The 14,856-nt window shown below is 49.2% G+C and overlaps 1 protein-coding gene across 1 annotated transcript in view; it reads left to right on the top strand.

The window, feature by feature from the left end:
* The window catches only part of LOC138582970 (melanin-concentrating hormone receptor 1-like), a 261,456-nt gene that overhangs the window by 73,338 nt on the left and 173,262 nt on the right, over positions 1–14,856 (top strand). The window lies entirely within an intron of this gene.

The raw sequence follows: 14,856 nt of genomic DNA, 5'->3' as shown, positions 1-14,856 counted from the left end.
AGTGGCTGGGCCCTGGACCGAGGTCGCTGAGAGTGGCCCAGATGCAGGTTTAGTGCAGAATTCAGTGGGGAGTTAAGCAGGTTTAGCAGGGGAGAGGGAGAGAGAAGGCAGAAGCGAAGAGGAAGGTTTTGAGGTGCTTCCGGAACCGGAGATGGTTCTCCTCAAGTTTCAGGGAGGCAGGAAGGCTGTTCCAGAGGGAGGCCCCTGCCGCGGAGAGAGATCTGCCCCCAGCTCGTTGCTTCGAGAAGCGGCTGACCATGAGGGAGTTGGAGACGGATGAGCGAAGGGCTCGTGAAGGAAGATATTTAGGAAGAGAGAGTTGAAGGTATTTAGGCCCCAGGCCCCAGAAGGCCTTGTGGACAATGCAGAGGGTTTTGAACTTAATCCTCGCAGCCACTGGGAGCCAATGAAGAGATTTCAGTCCTGGAGAGATACGGTCCCTGGGCTTGAGGCCAAGGACAAGTCTCGCAGTTCTGTTCTGGATAAGTTGCAGAGGGTGGAGAGTGGAGGCAGGCAGATTAAGATAGAGGCTGTTACAGTAGTCCAGCCTTGAGAGAACCAGGGCTCGGGAGACAGTGAGCTTCTGGGGGAAGGAGAGGAAGGGAAGAATACCTCTGAGGAGGTTCGCAGTTCTGTTCTGGATAAGTTGCAGAGGGCGGAGAGTGGAGGCAGGCAGATTAAGTCTTATTTTCTTTGATGTCAATTTTGATGATGTTAATACAAAGGCATGTATTTATATATTTATTCACATTTACAGAGTGCGCAGCGTGGCGCTGTTACAAGCAGAACAACTTAATTAAATAGTACAATGAATGTTTACAGTTGGAAAACAACATTGAGCAGGAGAGGGAAGGGGGAGGAGGAGGTGATATAGGGAAGATTGTATTCCGTTGAAAAGTGATGTTGTTAGCATTTTCCGGAAGGCTCTGAGGGAGGTCTCGGCTCTGAGAGCAGGGGACAGGGCATTCCAAGGTTTAGGTGCTAAGTATGGGAATCCAATCCTGCCTGCTTTGGCCCTGTTAATGTGCGGGATGTGTAATTGGTTAGAGTAGCAGGTTCTTGGAGGGCGTGTGGAGGTGGTTCTAGCAATGGTCTTTGATAGGTATGACGGAGCTGAGAAAGACAGGCATTTGTGCGTAAGAGTAAGGATTTTGAAAGTTATACGATCTCTAATGGGGAGTCAGTGTGCTGCCTGCCTGGCTTGTGTGATGTGGTCTCCTTTGGGAATGCTCAGTGCTGCTCTAAGAGCATTATTTTGTGTGATTTTGAGCCTTTTTATATTTTTTGCTGACGTTCCTGCTAGGAGGGCATTGCAATAGTCTAGTTAGCCCCAACGGTGGCTCTAGCTATTGACAGACATTTTGGTTTGGACAGGTAGGGTTTAAGCACATTTATAAGTGTGGTGGTGTGAGCGGAGGCTGAGGTGATGGCGCTAACCTGCCTATTCATAGATAAGCTGGAATCTAAGTAGACCCCTAAAGTCTTGACGAGGAGGAGACAGGGATGATGGTGCTATCTATGCTGAAATTACTGTATTGCTGGCCAAGTCTGGCCAAGGTCGTTTTAGATCCGAGAATGATAATCTCAGTCGCTAAGACAAAGGCCATTAGCCGCCATCAAGGCCTGGATGGTAGCGTAGATTTGATGCAGAGCTTTGGCGTCTTGGTCATAGGAGCCGGAGAGTGGTAGTATCGTCTGCATAATTAGTGTATGCTATACCAAGTGCATCTAGTTTATCGAAAAGCAGCTTGGTGAACAGATTGTAGAGTGTGGGGGCTATACATGAGCCCTGGGGGATTCCACAATGAATGGGAGTGGGAGCTGCGCTAGCCTCGTTATAGAACACCTTCATAGCTCTGCCTTCCAGGAACAATGTAATCCAGGATGAGCATTCTTTAGAGAACTTGACGGCCTGGGTAAGATGTGATGTGAGGATCTTGTGATCCACCAGATCGAAGGCAGCTGAGAGATCCAAGAGTCATAGGAGTGCTGGCTTGCCTTTGTCCAGGATTTGAGTGATTTGGTTTTTAAGGTCTACCAATGCGGTTTCTGTGCCGTGCCCTTTACGGAAACCGGATTGTCTATTCCCTAGGATAGAGTTAGATTCAAGAAAGTGTTGAATCTGGTTGTGGGCTGCTTTATCCAGGATTTTTAAAAGGAAAGGGACAGTGGTTATGGGCCGGTAGATATTGGGCAGAGTAGGTTTTTTTAGGAGGGGGCGTACCCAAGCTTCTTTGAGGAAAGCCGGGACGAAGTGGTCAGTATATTTGCAGCATATGAGTGGTCTGAAAGTCTTTTGTCACACCAGACCTTGGAAATCCTAGGACATACCCTGGAGAGAAATCTGGCAGGTTTTGCTCTGTATGCATGATAGTCCTACAGCATTGTTATTTTGTTTCGCTGTGTATGTTTCAAAATGTATTTTGCCAATATTGTTGTCATAAAGGTGGATGGGCAAGAGGGCATGAATGATGCCGTATGGACCGTGTGTGCCACAAAATGCTTCTGATGCGCCACCATGTCTAAACTGTTCTGCAAAGCCATTGTATAAAGTTGGCCACACTAGCCAGGACAAGCCCAGCGGGTTTGCATCTTCTTGTCTGGGGTAACTGCCATTGAGCAGTTGGCGCCTGCCAAGAAGCGAGCAACGAGGGCGTGGCGGTCAGGGAGGGTGGGATGGAGGGTACGTTCACCGGCTGAAGATTTTCAGGGGCCCATTTCAAGATGATGGTTGGGGGCCCCCTTTGCCTAGAGCGGAAAATAGTCTTAGGCACCATGGCTTGCATACATCATAACAGAGACAAATACACCCAGAGACAAAGAAATACAGCCGTTGATTATCACAAAACAGCAAACCAGCAGGGAGGATAGCTCAGAGGCAACGTAATCGCCTTGGAAGCAAGACGACACAGAGCAACAAAGGTTTGATCCCCAGTCGCTCTTAGAAACCTCTGGGTATTAAGCGCGTTATAAATAACCAATCATATCATATCAAACACTAAATGCCCACTGATAATCCCCTCGTTGTCTTTTAACACTGGTTCCCCAACAACAGCATCTGCTGAAAAAGGATGAATAGCTTTTTGGTGGACAGCTCCCTGCTGGTTGACCGTCTAGTGATAATCCAGCCGAGCAGGGTGTGTGCAGCCAACTACCCACTTCCATTGCTGCCTGATGCTGGGCCCGTTGTTTTCCGAGGCTAGCTAGTGTGCTGCTCCCTCGCTCGGCACTTCCATCCAGCCGAGCAGGGTGTGTGCAGCCAACTACCCACTTCCATTGCTGCCTGATACGATGCGGTTGTTTTTGTTGTCCATTATATGTAATTTAGATTTACTGTGTAGTAATCCCTCCGTGTCTCCCCTGTCCCTGCCTCCCTCCTCCCGCTCCAGTTCCACCTTCCCACCCGCCTCCCTACCCGCCCACCCCCCCTGATTGGCCTCCCCTCCCCTTTTCTCTGTGCTTCCCTGGGCAGCCTCTGCCCGGCAGCCCCACGGCAAATGGCCCCAGGCCAAGGGTGGCTCCTACTGGTGGCTCCCCTGTTGGTGTCTGCAAAGGTGTCGGCGGCGGATGCAGGCGCCAGCCACCTCCTTTCTGACTTCCTGCTCACCCCTCCCTCCACTCACTTGCGGCTACTCCTCTGTAGTTCTACCTGCATTAACCACCTGTCTTAGTACCGCATTGTGATACCTAGGCCTTTTCTCCCTTTTTTTTTAGGATTTTCAAATTTAGGTGGCTTTTTCCACTGGTTTAAAATTTGATTGTAGCTGCTCCACTAAAATGCATTGTTTCAATTTGCTTGTAGCTGTCCACTAAATTGCATTGTGATACCTAGGCCTTTTCTCCCTCTTTTAGGTTTTTCAAACTTAGGTGGCTTTTTTCCACTGGTTTTAAATTTGCTTGTAGCAGCGCTAAATTGATTGTAACGGTACCACCTACATGATTACACTGTGAAACCTAGGCCTTCTCCATTTTAGGATTCTCAAATCTAGATTTGTCTTTCCTTCCTATCTTGGTACGCCTGGTGCCTTTCCTACGCTCGCCCCCCTAGTGCCGTCGTCTTGTTCCCACTCTCTCCTGCGCACTTGCCTCTCTCTGTCTTGTCTGTCTACCCCTCTGACCTCCCTCCTACCCTATGGTGCTCTCTGTCTCCCCTATCTTTTCAAACTGTTTCTCTATTGACTATCCTGCTCTCCTCACTAAGTCTGGTAGGAAAAAGTTTAAAAAGGACATCCTGGTCTCCAACCCAGGCCTCCCTATCGCTGACACCTACATCAGTGCCTCCTCCAAAGAAACTCTCACCGACATCCTCTTTGTCGTTCCTTCACCTGATCTATGGACCCCCCATATGGTCTCTGTGCTCTCTCCTTTCTCCTCCTCTCCCATTAATGGTGGCACCCGTTGGGACGCCCTCCTGGCCTCCTTCCTATCCTCTAAGGTCATCATTAATGTCTACTCTAATGGGACCGTCTTGGTCCAAGGCCTTCAGGCCAACCTTCATCTCTTTGATAGACGCTTTCCACGCCTTATCAACTTCCTTTCTTCTCCTGCTGTCCCCTCACCCCTTTCCTCGGCTACCTTGCCTTCTTCCTCCCTCTCTGCCCCCTCTCGGGCGCTCTCTACACTTCCGCAGGGCGTACCTCTGATCTGTACCCCTCCCCAGAAGTCTTTCAAGGGGGGCAACCTTCTCCACATTGCCACTCTGAACTCCCGCTCCGCTGTCAAACATTCCTCTGACATCTGCCGCCTTCTTGAAGAACTTGACCTAGATATCCTCAGCCTCACTGAGACATGGTTTACGGCCAGCTCTGTCACCAGCTTTGACACACTCCTACCCGATGGCTACAAGATCCTCTCTGCGCCCAGGCCCAACCGCTCTGGTGGTGGCTTAGCCCTTATCTTCCCTGAGTGGATTCCTGCCTCTGTCATTCCTACGCAGGCCTACTCCTCTTTTGAATGCCTCGTCTGCAGGCTCTCTCTCTCACCAAGCCATTCCCTTACTGTGGCTACTATCTATCGGCCACCTGGTCGGATCTCTTCTTCCTCTCTGGGTGCGCTGACCTCTCCTCCTCACTCCTGGCCTCAACCACTCAACTACTCCTTGGAGACTTCAACATCCACCTGGATGCCTCCTGTCCCCCCTCTGAACTCTTTCATGACCTCGGCGACTCTCTCTCACTGACCATTCTCCCCTCTGGCCCGGCTCATTCTGCAGGGCACACTCTCGATGTTCTGATCTCTTCAGACCTTCCCCTCTCTATCCCTCTCTCCACTCCTCTCTCCTGGAGTGATCACTTTCTCCTCTCCTCCAACCTTACCTTCCATACCCCTCAGGCAAATCCATCTTCATCACTGCCACCCTCCTTCTCGGTCATTCGACCCATGAAGCGCGTGTCAGTTGAGGCTTTCGCCACCACCTTCTCACCTCTCCCCCTCCCTTCGGCTGACTCCCATCCTGACACAGCCCTCTCCACTCTCCACTCTGCTATATCTGATACTCTTGATATCCTTGCCCCTGTCATGAGAATCCGCCTGAAGCCCAAAGCCAAATGTAACTGCTGGTATGACTCGTCACCCTAAAACGCAAGTGTAGGGTGGCTGAGAGGAAATGGCGTGCTTCATGTTCATCCTCTGACAAACTGGCCTGCCAAAGGCAATACCGGCTATCCGTTCTCACCAAGAAGAGAGCCCTTATCCAACCCCGCATCTCTGCGGCAATTCGGCTGAACTCTTTAAAATCTGCAAGGAACTGGCCAACCCTGCTGCAGTCTCTACCTCGCCTGTCCCCTCCCAGACCCTCTGCACGGCACTGGCCTCTCACTTCATTTAAAAAACTTAGGACATCCTGTCCTCTCTCTCCTCCTATCACCTCCCTCCCTCTATTCCCTGTTCTTCCTCTACTCCTTCTGCAGCCACTCCTCCCTCCTTCTCTGCCTTTCCCCTTTTTTCTGCTGACGAGGTTTCCAGACAAGTCCGATCTATGAAAGTCTCGTCAAAACAGGTTCACCCCTGTTCCTCCAAAACTATCAAGGACCACATCGACTCCCTGGCTCCTGCCCTGGCCGACTTCTGCAATCACTCCTTCACCTCTGGAGTCTTCCCCTCCCCCCTTAAGCACTCCCTTGTGCACCCTCTTCTTAAGAAACCCTCTTCTGTCCCTTCCTGCCCGGCTAACTATCGCCCAATCTCCATCACTCCCTTCCTGGGCAAGCTCCTGGAGAAACTGGCCATCTCCCAGCTTAATCTCTATGCTGAATCTATTGGTAGTCTTCATGACCATCAGTCTGGCTTCAGAGCTGCCAGAAGCACGGAAACTGCTCTCCTGAACATCCGTGAAGACTTGCTCTCCAACCTTGACTCCAACACTCAGTGTGTTCTCATTTTGCTCGATCTCTCTTCTGCCTTTGATACTGTCAACCATGCCATCCTGCTCAACCGTCTCTGTGATAACCTTGGTATCACTGGTCAGACCCTGGCGTGGCTGATCTCTTTCCTCTCCAATCGACCCTCCCAGGTCTAACTGGGGTCCTTCCTCTCTGACATCTTTTTCTCTACCTGTGGTGTCCCCCAGGGATCTAACCTCTCTCCCTGGCTGTTCAACCAGTATCTGGCACTCCTTGCCCACCGCATCACCGCTCTCTGCCCCAACTTTCAGTGCTATGTGGATGATACCCAGCTCATTTTCAGGCTACCCTCAGCCTCCTCCTCTCCTTCCCTCATCTCTGACTGTCTGTCTGCTATCCAGGAATGGTGTGCCGCCAATGACCTCTGCCTTACTGCCAGCAAGACTGAGATTCTACTCATCGGCACACCCACTCCCTCCTTCCCTGCAGCTCTCTGGCCTGCCTCTCTTGGCCCTCTTCCTGCTCCTACCTGCAAGGCATAAAACCTTGGGGTCATCTTCGACTCCACACTCTCCTTCTCTCCTCACATTTCTGATGTCTCTAAGAAGTCACACTACCAGCTGCACCTCCTCAGAGGTATTCTTCCTTTCCTCTCCTTCCCCCAGAAGCTCACTGTCTCCAGAGCCATGGTTCTCTCTAAGCTGGACTACTGTAACAGCCTCCATCTAAATCTTCCTGCCTCTACTCTCCGCCCTCTGCAACTCATCCAGAACAGGACTGCGAGACTTGTCCTTGGCCTCAGGCCCAGGGACCGTAACTCTCCAGGACTGAAATCTCTGCACTGGCTCCCAGTGGCTGCGAGGATTAAGTTCAAAACCCTCTGCATTGTACACAAGGCCTTGTAGGGCCTGGGGCCAAAATACCTTCAACTCTCTCTTCCTAGATATCTTCCTTCTCAAGCTCTTCGCTCATCCGCCTCCAACTCCCTCAGTGTCAGCCGCTTCTCCAAGCAACGAGTTGGAGGTAGATCTCTCTCCGCGGCAGGGGCCTCCCTCTGGAACAGCCTTCCTGCCTCCCTGAAACTTGAGGAGAACCATCTACGGTTCCGGAAGCACCTCAAAACCTTCCTCTTTGCTTCTGCTTTCTCTCCCCCTCTCCCCTGCTAAATTCCTGACTGAAATTGCACTGTATCTGCAACTGGGCCACTCTCACCGATCTCGGTCCCTGGGCCTGCCACTCTCCCCTTGCACTGCCTCCCTGGCAACCCCTGCACTGCAGGACTGTCTCTGTATCCCTAGAGCCCCCCTTCCCAGCACTTGTCTGCCCTTACCTTGCACTTGCCACCAGCTGGCCCTTTCCCTTCCCCTCTACCCATGCACTTGCGTGATCTGAATGACACCTGGCCTAGTAGGATCGTTGTCTGTCTTCCCTTTGTTCCCCCTCCCTGCCTCATCGCGCCTTGAAACCCTTGTGTATAGGCGCGTTACAAATACCATATCATATCATATCAATGGGCGGATATTAACCCCACTGGTTTATTTTTTTGGTTGAAATGTACTTCCAAGTGACGGTCTGAAAGGCTCTAGAAAATTAAGCTTGTAAGGCGAGTTCTGCAAAGTGCACATTTAAAGCCCTAGAATGAAAATAATATAGAAAGGTATTATAAGACTGACTGGCAACACATGAGCCGTTGCTGGGGGGCCCCGCTGACGCTCGATGCCCCTTTCAATTGAAAAGGGTGAAAAGGCCCTACGCCCTCCCTGGGCCAGATAGGAACCTCAGACATTCCAGAATGGGAGTGTTCAACATCTGGACAAGGTAATGCATGGCGTATTCTGTATATGGAGAAGAATGGGTAGCCAGGGTGGACAGGACCAGGACATACTAAGCAACGAGAACTGGTAGGAAAAGTGGTGTTTAGAATCGTGTAGCCTTGGGGAGAGAGATGTGGCCATTCAGGGATTCCGGGGGGGGGGGGGGGCACTCAGATGCTGCGGGGGCAGGGACGATGGCATTTGTGAGCATGTTGTAGTTTTGCACGTGGCGCATTGCCCCTGTTCGTGGGTGGGCAGGGCGGCATTCAGCAGTATGGGGGCTGGTATGGTGGATTCGCACCGCTGGATTTCATCACTTGCGGAGGAACAGGGAAAGCAGTCATTTTGATCACCCCCTCCAGATCAATCAATAGTTTCTACTTATTGACTTCTCTCGATGCATGAAAGCAAGTAATGGCCGTAGGGAGAGGGGGAGGGAGGGGGTGCACAGCCGTAGTGTCAGCTGGCGAGGCATTGCTGCTCGCCTAATATCCGCGCGCAATCCGCCGATCCCTTCATTAGAGCTCATTTGCGCGGCACAAGGAGTGTCCTTAAGGGACATCGCCCCTTCAATTATGGTTAAGAGCCTCCGAGTGCTCTTCTCGCAGAGGGCAGCTTTCCGTGTCAGCTATTCTCAGGGGGTGCCATACATTGGCATAACGCGGCCCGACAGCCAAAGTGCTCGCTTCTTATAGCCACAGCGCTCGCTTCTTACAGCTGGCTATTATTTGTTTCTCAGTGACCTGAAATCCACCTTTTGGCCCACTTGAGCATTCTTCTTAGTAGCCTGATAAAATGTATTTAATTGTCTTTTTCTAACGCGCCTAATAACGGCACAGATCCCGTATTCAAACCTCTGTAGCTCTGGGTAGTCTTGCTTCCAAGACCAGCGCATTGCACCTGTGCTATCCTCCGTTAACTGGGGGGGGTGAGGGGGGACGGGGGTCACCTTTCTTGCGTGACTTCACTGATGGCATCTTTGTATTGTTCTTGTCATTTGTATAGCGCCTTTTACCATTATTATAGTCTCAATGCTCTGTTAGTGGGAACGCCCTTGGAGAAGCAAAGTCCAGGGTGTTGGAGGTCATGGAGTGCAATTGGGATGCTTGTGTGTCATTAAGTCTCGTGAAGGCCTTAACAAGGCAAATGTGTGAAGGAAGTATAAGCATGGGAAAAAAAGAGATACAGCTTAAGGTCTCACTCCATGCCATCCCACTTTATTGCAACACCTTGGTGTTCCCTTTCTTACCCTGAGGTGGCGCTGTCGTCTTTGGGAAAAGGCCTAGACTAGACCAGGCCCCGGTGGCGGCGGCATATATAAGGGTCCGATCAGGAGTTTGCGGGAAATCTGTTCAGCCACAGAAAGGAGAGGCAAGGTGTTGCCCTCTGCTGATGCTACATGGAAGAGGTTTAAGCGAATCCATGATGTTGGCTCGAGTTAATGTGGTTCAATCCCCACTCTCAGACCCCACCCTCACCACTCCTTCTCTCCCCCTTTCTACACACCTAACCCCAACACACCATCTATCTTTTTGTGGCAAAGAAGAGGTAAAATAAATTGCGGTAAAATGGGATTTGCTCAGTCTGGTATTCGACCGAATCAGATAATTTTGGTTTAATCACTATAGTAAGAATGTATTTCCAACAGCATCAACAGTTACGCTAAATATATGTTCTGTTTGTCAGTGGTCCTTGTCAAGGATTTTAAAGCCATCTTGGGAGAGTTTGTAGCGATTGAAAGTCTTGGGTATTTTCATCGAAAAATTTTCCAACAAACTTTTTCCATCGAAACGTATCCAATGACAAAATGTGCATCAAATGCATATTTGTATGGGGTAAGGGGTTCATTTTGTTTGGGGTGGGCTGTTAAGGGTAAAAGGCAGGGGGTTGGAGGGGACCCCCCCAAAAAATGCATTCGATGCACATTTTTTCGTTGCATACATTTTGATGCATTTTAATTTTGATGGAAAGTTTTCGCTAGACATGTAACCAGAGTCTTGGATGGGCTGACAGGACCTTGACACATGGAAGACCACTGGCTTTCTACATTTGACTGGCTCCGAAATAGAACTCGTGTAAAATAACTCTAATTGCACCACTGATTCTGGGACTGAACCCCTCTACTTCTCTCTGGTCTGCCAATGACCCCCATCCGCAAGATTGGAAGACTTTGCAATCGCCCCATATTTTAGGGCTGGGCTGGTATAATTATGTAAACAAACTCTGGTTCTAGAATATGTGGAGAAAGTGCTGAACAGAGCAAGAAAAATATATTGTTTCTCCAACAAATATTTTTCCAGGAGATGTAATGACTGGCTACAAACACATCTGCCTCACATGTGGATCAGATGCTGGGAAGACCCCACCATAGGACTCTGGCTATAAAACGGGTATCCTTTGACCATCCAGGGGTCAATGTGATCCGCCTCCGCCTCGCTTTTAGATAAACCCCAAACCCTTCTTTTTTTTTTTACAATTTTTAAGCCTTTATTTATGAGACAGTCATGCATCGAGCGATCCACAATACAACATTACAACGGATGTACAGAGCATATGTATGCATTTCACACAGTAAGTACGCATGAAATAGCGGCGGTTTCGACATTCCCATTACTGGCAGTATCAGAGCTAGAGTCTGCTAAATACAATCTGAGCGGAGTCCACATATGCTTGGGGCGACATGCAGGGGCTACAGATGAAACAAACCCCTCACAAACATTCGTTGACATAGACTAATTCACGCAACCACTCCTCACACCTGGGTGCTGGCTTAGATTTCCAACGGTTTTAAAATGCATCTCTTGTCTAACGCGCATGAAACATTGAAGAAGCACCTCGTAGTGACCAAAGCTTTCCCAATGTCCCCGAGTAGGTATTTAAGGGGGGCAAGGGATGGTGGAATAGCCAACATATCATCAAATGCACCTGCTGCATTGCCCCAGAATTCCAGGATCGGGGGACACGCACAATGCATATGAAAGGAGTCGGCTTGTATGCCCCCACACTTCAGGCACAACCAGTATTGTCTGGGGATAATTTGGCCAGTCTAGCAGGAGTGTAATGTAAAATGGTTTAGCACCTTGAACTGTATTAACTGCAGACCAGCATTCAGGGATGCGGCCTGCGTCTGTTGGCAACATTTACTCCATTTCTCCTCACCTAGTGGAAGGCCCAAATCACTTTCCCAGACCTACCTGATGGTGTTGCGAGAAGGAAGGTGGGACTGGACTAACTTCTAAAGCCTGGACAACCCACACCGCGTGCCTTTCGTTTATACAATGGCGCTGATACAACTGTGCGTCTCAGGTTCGACTGGAAAAGAGGGCCATTTTTTGCGAAATGAGGTGTGCATCCGGTAGTATTGAAGCACCCAGCGGGGGCCACCCCCCAATTTACTAGAAAAATCAACAAGGGACCCAAAACACCTCTCTGGCAACATGTCGCCTATGTTCAAATGACTGGAGTTGTCGCAGGATCTTCTAATCTCCTCGTCATATTTGGGGGAAATACCAGGGTAATTCTACAGGGGCACCTCCCATTATAGGGAACCTCCACACCCAACTTCTTAAATATCCTAGACCAAGCATTAACTGTGGTTCTGACAGGATCCAAGGTACAGGAATTGACATACCTCTCGCTAAATATAACTGACCAAGTATAAGTAGGGGAAGCCCCATATCTCTCCAATGATAGGTGAACAACACCATTTTCGTGCGAATACCAGTAATCAACAAAGTGGGCTTGGGAGGCCAAATAGAAAAGTTCAAAATCAGGTGCCACCAAGTCCCCATACTCTTATGACTCCGTTTCTGCCAACTAATCCTAGCCACCCCCGAGCCCCAAACAAATGCAGAGGCCAATGTCCTCAGCCTAGTGAAAAAGGCCCGACCGGGCCACATGGGGACGTTTCCAAAGAAGTATAGTAATTTCGGGAGCACCGCCATCTTCAAAAAAGCTATCCGTCCATATAATAAAATCGGCAGTTTTGCCCAAAGCGTGATCTTGGTGGTCAGTTGCTGTAAATAGGTCTCAAAGTTATTGACATATAGGGATTTCTGACTCCCGGACACCATAATTCCCAGATATCTAAAACGTAAGGGAGACCATGGGAAGCCACCTAAACGTGACTTAGAATTGTTTATTCTATATCCAGAGTATCTGGAGAACTCATGCATATCTCGCATAATTGGGTCTAAGTTCTGCTCCGGGTCCCGGACATAAAGTAATGTGTATCATCCCCGTAAAGAAAGATTATCTGGGGTGGACCGTTTATCCTAATACTTCTGTGCCCATGTACCTTCCTGATTAAGGCAGCTAGCGGTTCAATAGTAAGCACAAATAGCAGGGGAGGAAGGGGGCACCTCTGTCTGGTACCCCTACCAAGAGGAAATAGCGCTGACAGTGTTTGAGTAGTATGAACCCTGGCAACCGGGTCAGAATATTATGAATGAATGCATTGCAAAAAATAAGGACCAACACCAAAGCGGTGGAGTATGCAGAACAAGTAACGCCATGAGACCGAATCAAAGGCCTTTTCGGCATCTAAAGCAACCCCGATTGCTCTAGCCTGGGGATTCACTTGAGCCATTACACAGAACAATCGACGTAGTTTTAGGGCAGTGGAGCTATTGGGTATAAAACCCAACTGGTCTGGGTGCACCAGTTGGGGCAAAAAGGGAGCAACCGCGTAGCAAGAATTTTCACAAATATATTGGCATCTGTGTTAATTAAGGATAACGGTCTATAAGACGCCACATTTTGGGGTGGCCTATGGGGCTTGAGCAGAACTGTGATGATGGCTTCCCACATGGACTGTGTGAGCGCACACCCAGTGAGGGATTCCTCCCAAATCCACAAGAATCTAGGTGCCAATTCCTGCCAGAACTCCTTGTATAGTTCTATCCCCATCCCATCTGATCCCAGAGCCCTCCCAGCAGCCAGCGACTTCATTGCCCCTTCAATCTCCTCAATTTCAGCCAAGTAATGGGAAATATCGTCTTGTGTGACCTCATCACAATTAGAGTACGGCATGGAGTAAAAACTGGAGAACGTTTCATTAATATCTTTCTCACTCACCATCATACAGTTGCCAGGGCCATGAATACTGTTAATAGGATGCTGGAAGATCTCTGCCTTAACAAGCCTAGCTAACAGTCTGCCGGCCTTATCTCCCTCACCGTACCTCCTTGCTCTAGTAGGAATAGCCATGTGTAGGACCTCCTGATCCGCTAGTGTATGAAACCTACCTAACATCTTTTGCAGAGTAGAATCCCCCCATGACCTACTGTAGTCATTCTGAATTTCCCTGATCCAGACCTCGACCTGACATAGTCCCCACCTAATACTCCTGAGGGACCCAGAGGATTTGGACATAACCTCTTATCCAGACTTTAAATGTCTCCCACAGTGTTGAGTGGGAACAGACTTCTCATTAATACAAACAAATTCAGCAATATCAATATGCAAGGATTTAGCCACATTGGAGTCTCTCAGAAAAGACAAAGCCATACTCCAGCAAGGATTTTGATTAGGATATTCAACAAGTGTGAGTTCGGGGAGCACAGGATAACCTATCTAGTTCTGTGTCAAGGATGGTGTTAAAATCGCACCCCCAGATCACCCAAGTCTCATAGCTAGGGGCCAGCATATGCAAAATATGATGATAAACTCAGGGTCATCCACATTAGGCCCAAATGTATTAACGAATATAGTTGAGTGCCAAGCCATTTCACCCCACACTATTATACAGCGCCCCTAAGGGTCTATGCTACTTTTTCGAAAACCTGGAATCCCAATGATGGATGCATTAGAGTAAGGACACCCCGCAAGTGTTAGGAATAGCCTGTGTAAAATATTTGGGGAACCCAGTTCCGAGCAAAGGATTCGTTCACCCTCCCAAGAGCATGCATCTCCTGCAGCATCAGGATCCTGGGCCCATGCCTCGCGACATGTGAAATGACCTGTCTGGCCTTAACTGGGTTATTTAGCCCAGGGACATTCCAAGTCAGTAGCTTGTTCTGAAGGTCACTCCCAACGGGTCTATTAACTGCTATACTTGGTACAATCTATTGATGTATGAAGTGCCCTCATGCCTGACCCAAATGTAGTCGCTCTCAACATGGCCATGGCATATGTCAACTTTAAAACCCACAGTCACCCTGCACCCTCTCCTACCTGCATCATCCACCCCAACTTGACGGTGTTAACCCCAAATCACTAGTAAAAACCAGCAGAAGGTGCAGTGCGAACAACAACCCGCACCATGCACTGTGCTGAATCAAAACTCATGGCAACCAACAGGGTAGTATGTTTTCCGACACAGCAAGAAATTCAGACACCAGATGTCGGTTCAACCAATTATGCTGACTCAGCATTACAACTAGCATCAGTACCACCATGGTTGACTGGAACAAGAATGGACTGTTCAATGTATGAGGTAGCCTCCTCCGTGGATCCGAAGAAGTGTGCCCTTCCAGCATGTTGAATGCGCAGCTTGGCGGGAAACATCATTGCATATTGGATCTGTCTATCTCGTAGAAGGTGCTTCACATGGTCAAAATATCTCCTTGCCTCTTGAACCCCAGAGGAGAAATCTGGACAAATATGAACTTTCGCACAGTCATATTGAAGTGAACCTTTCCCACGAGCCAGAGGAAGCACCAGGTCATGGTAATTCAGAAGGCGGGCTATAATTGTACGGG

The sequence above is a fragment of the Ambystoma mexicanum genome, chromosome 3q (assembly GCF_040938575.1).
Source record: "Ambystoma mexicanum isolate Mex_15411 chromosome 3q, UKY_AmexF1_1, whole genome shotgun sequence".
NCBI lineage: Eukaryota > Metazoa > Chordata > Amphibia > Caudata > Ambystomatidae > Ambystoma > Ambystoma mexicanum.
Note: the sequence above shows the minus strand (reverse complement) of the source record. Positions and strands in the feature narration are given on the sequence as shown.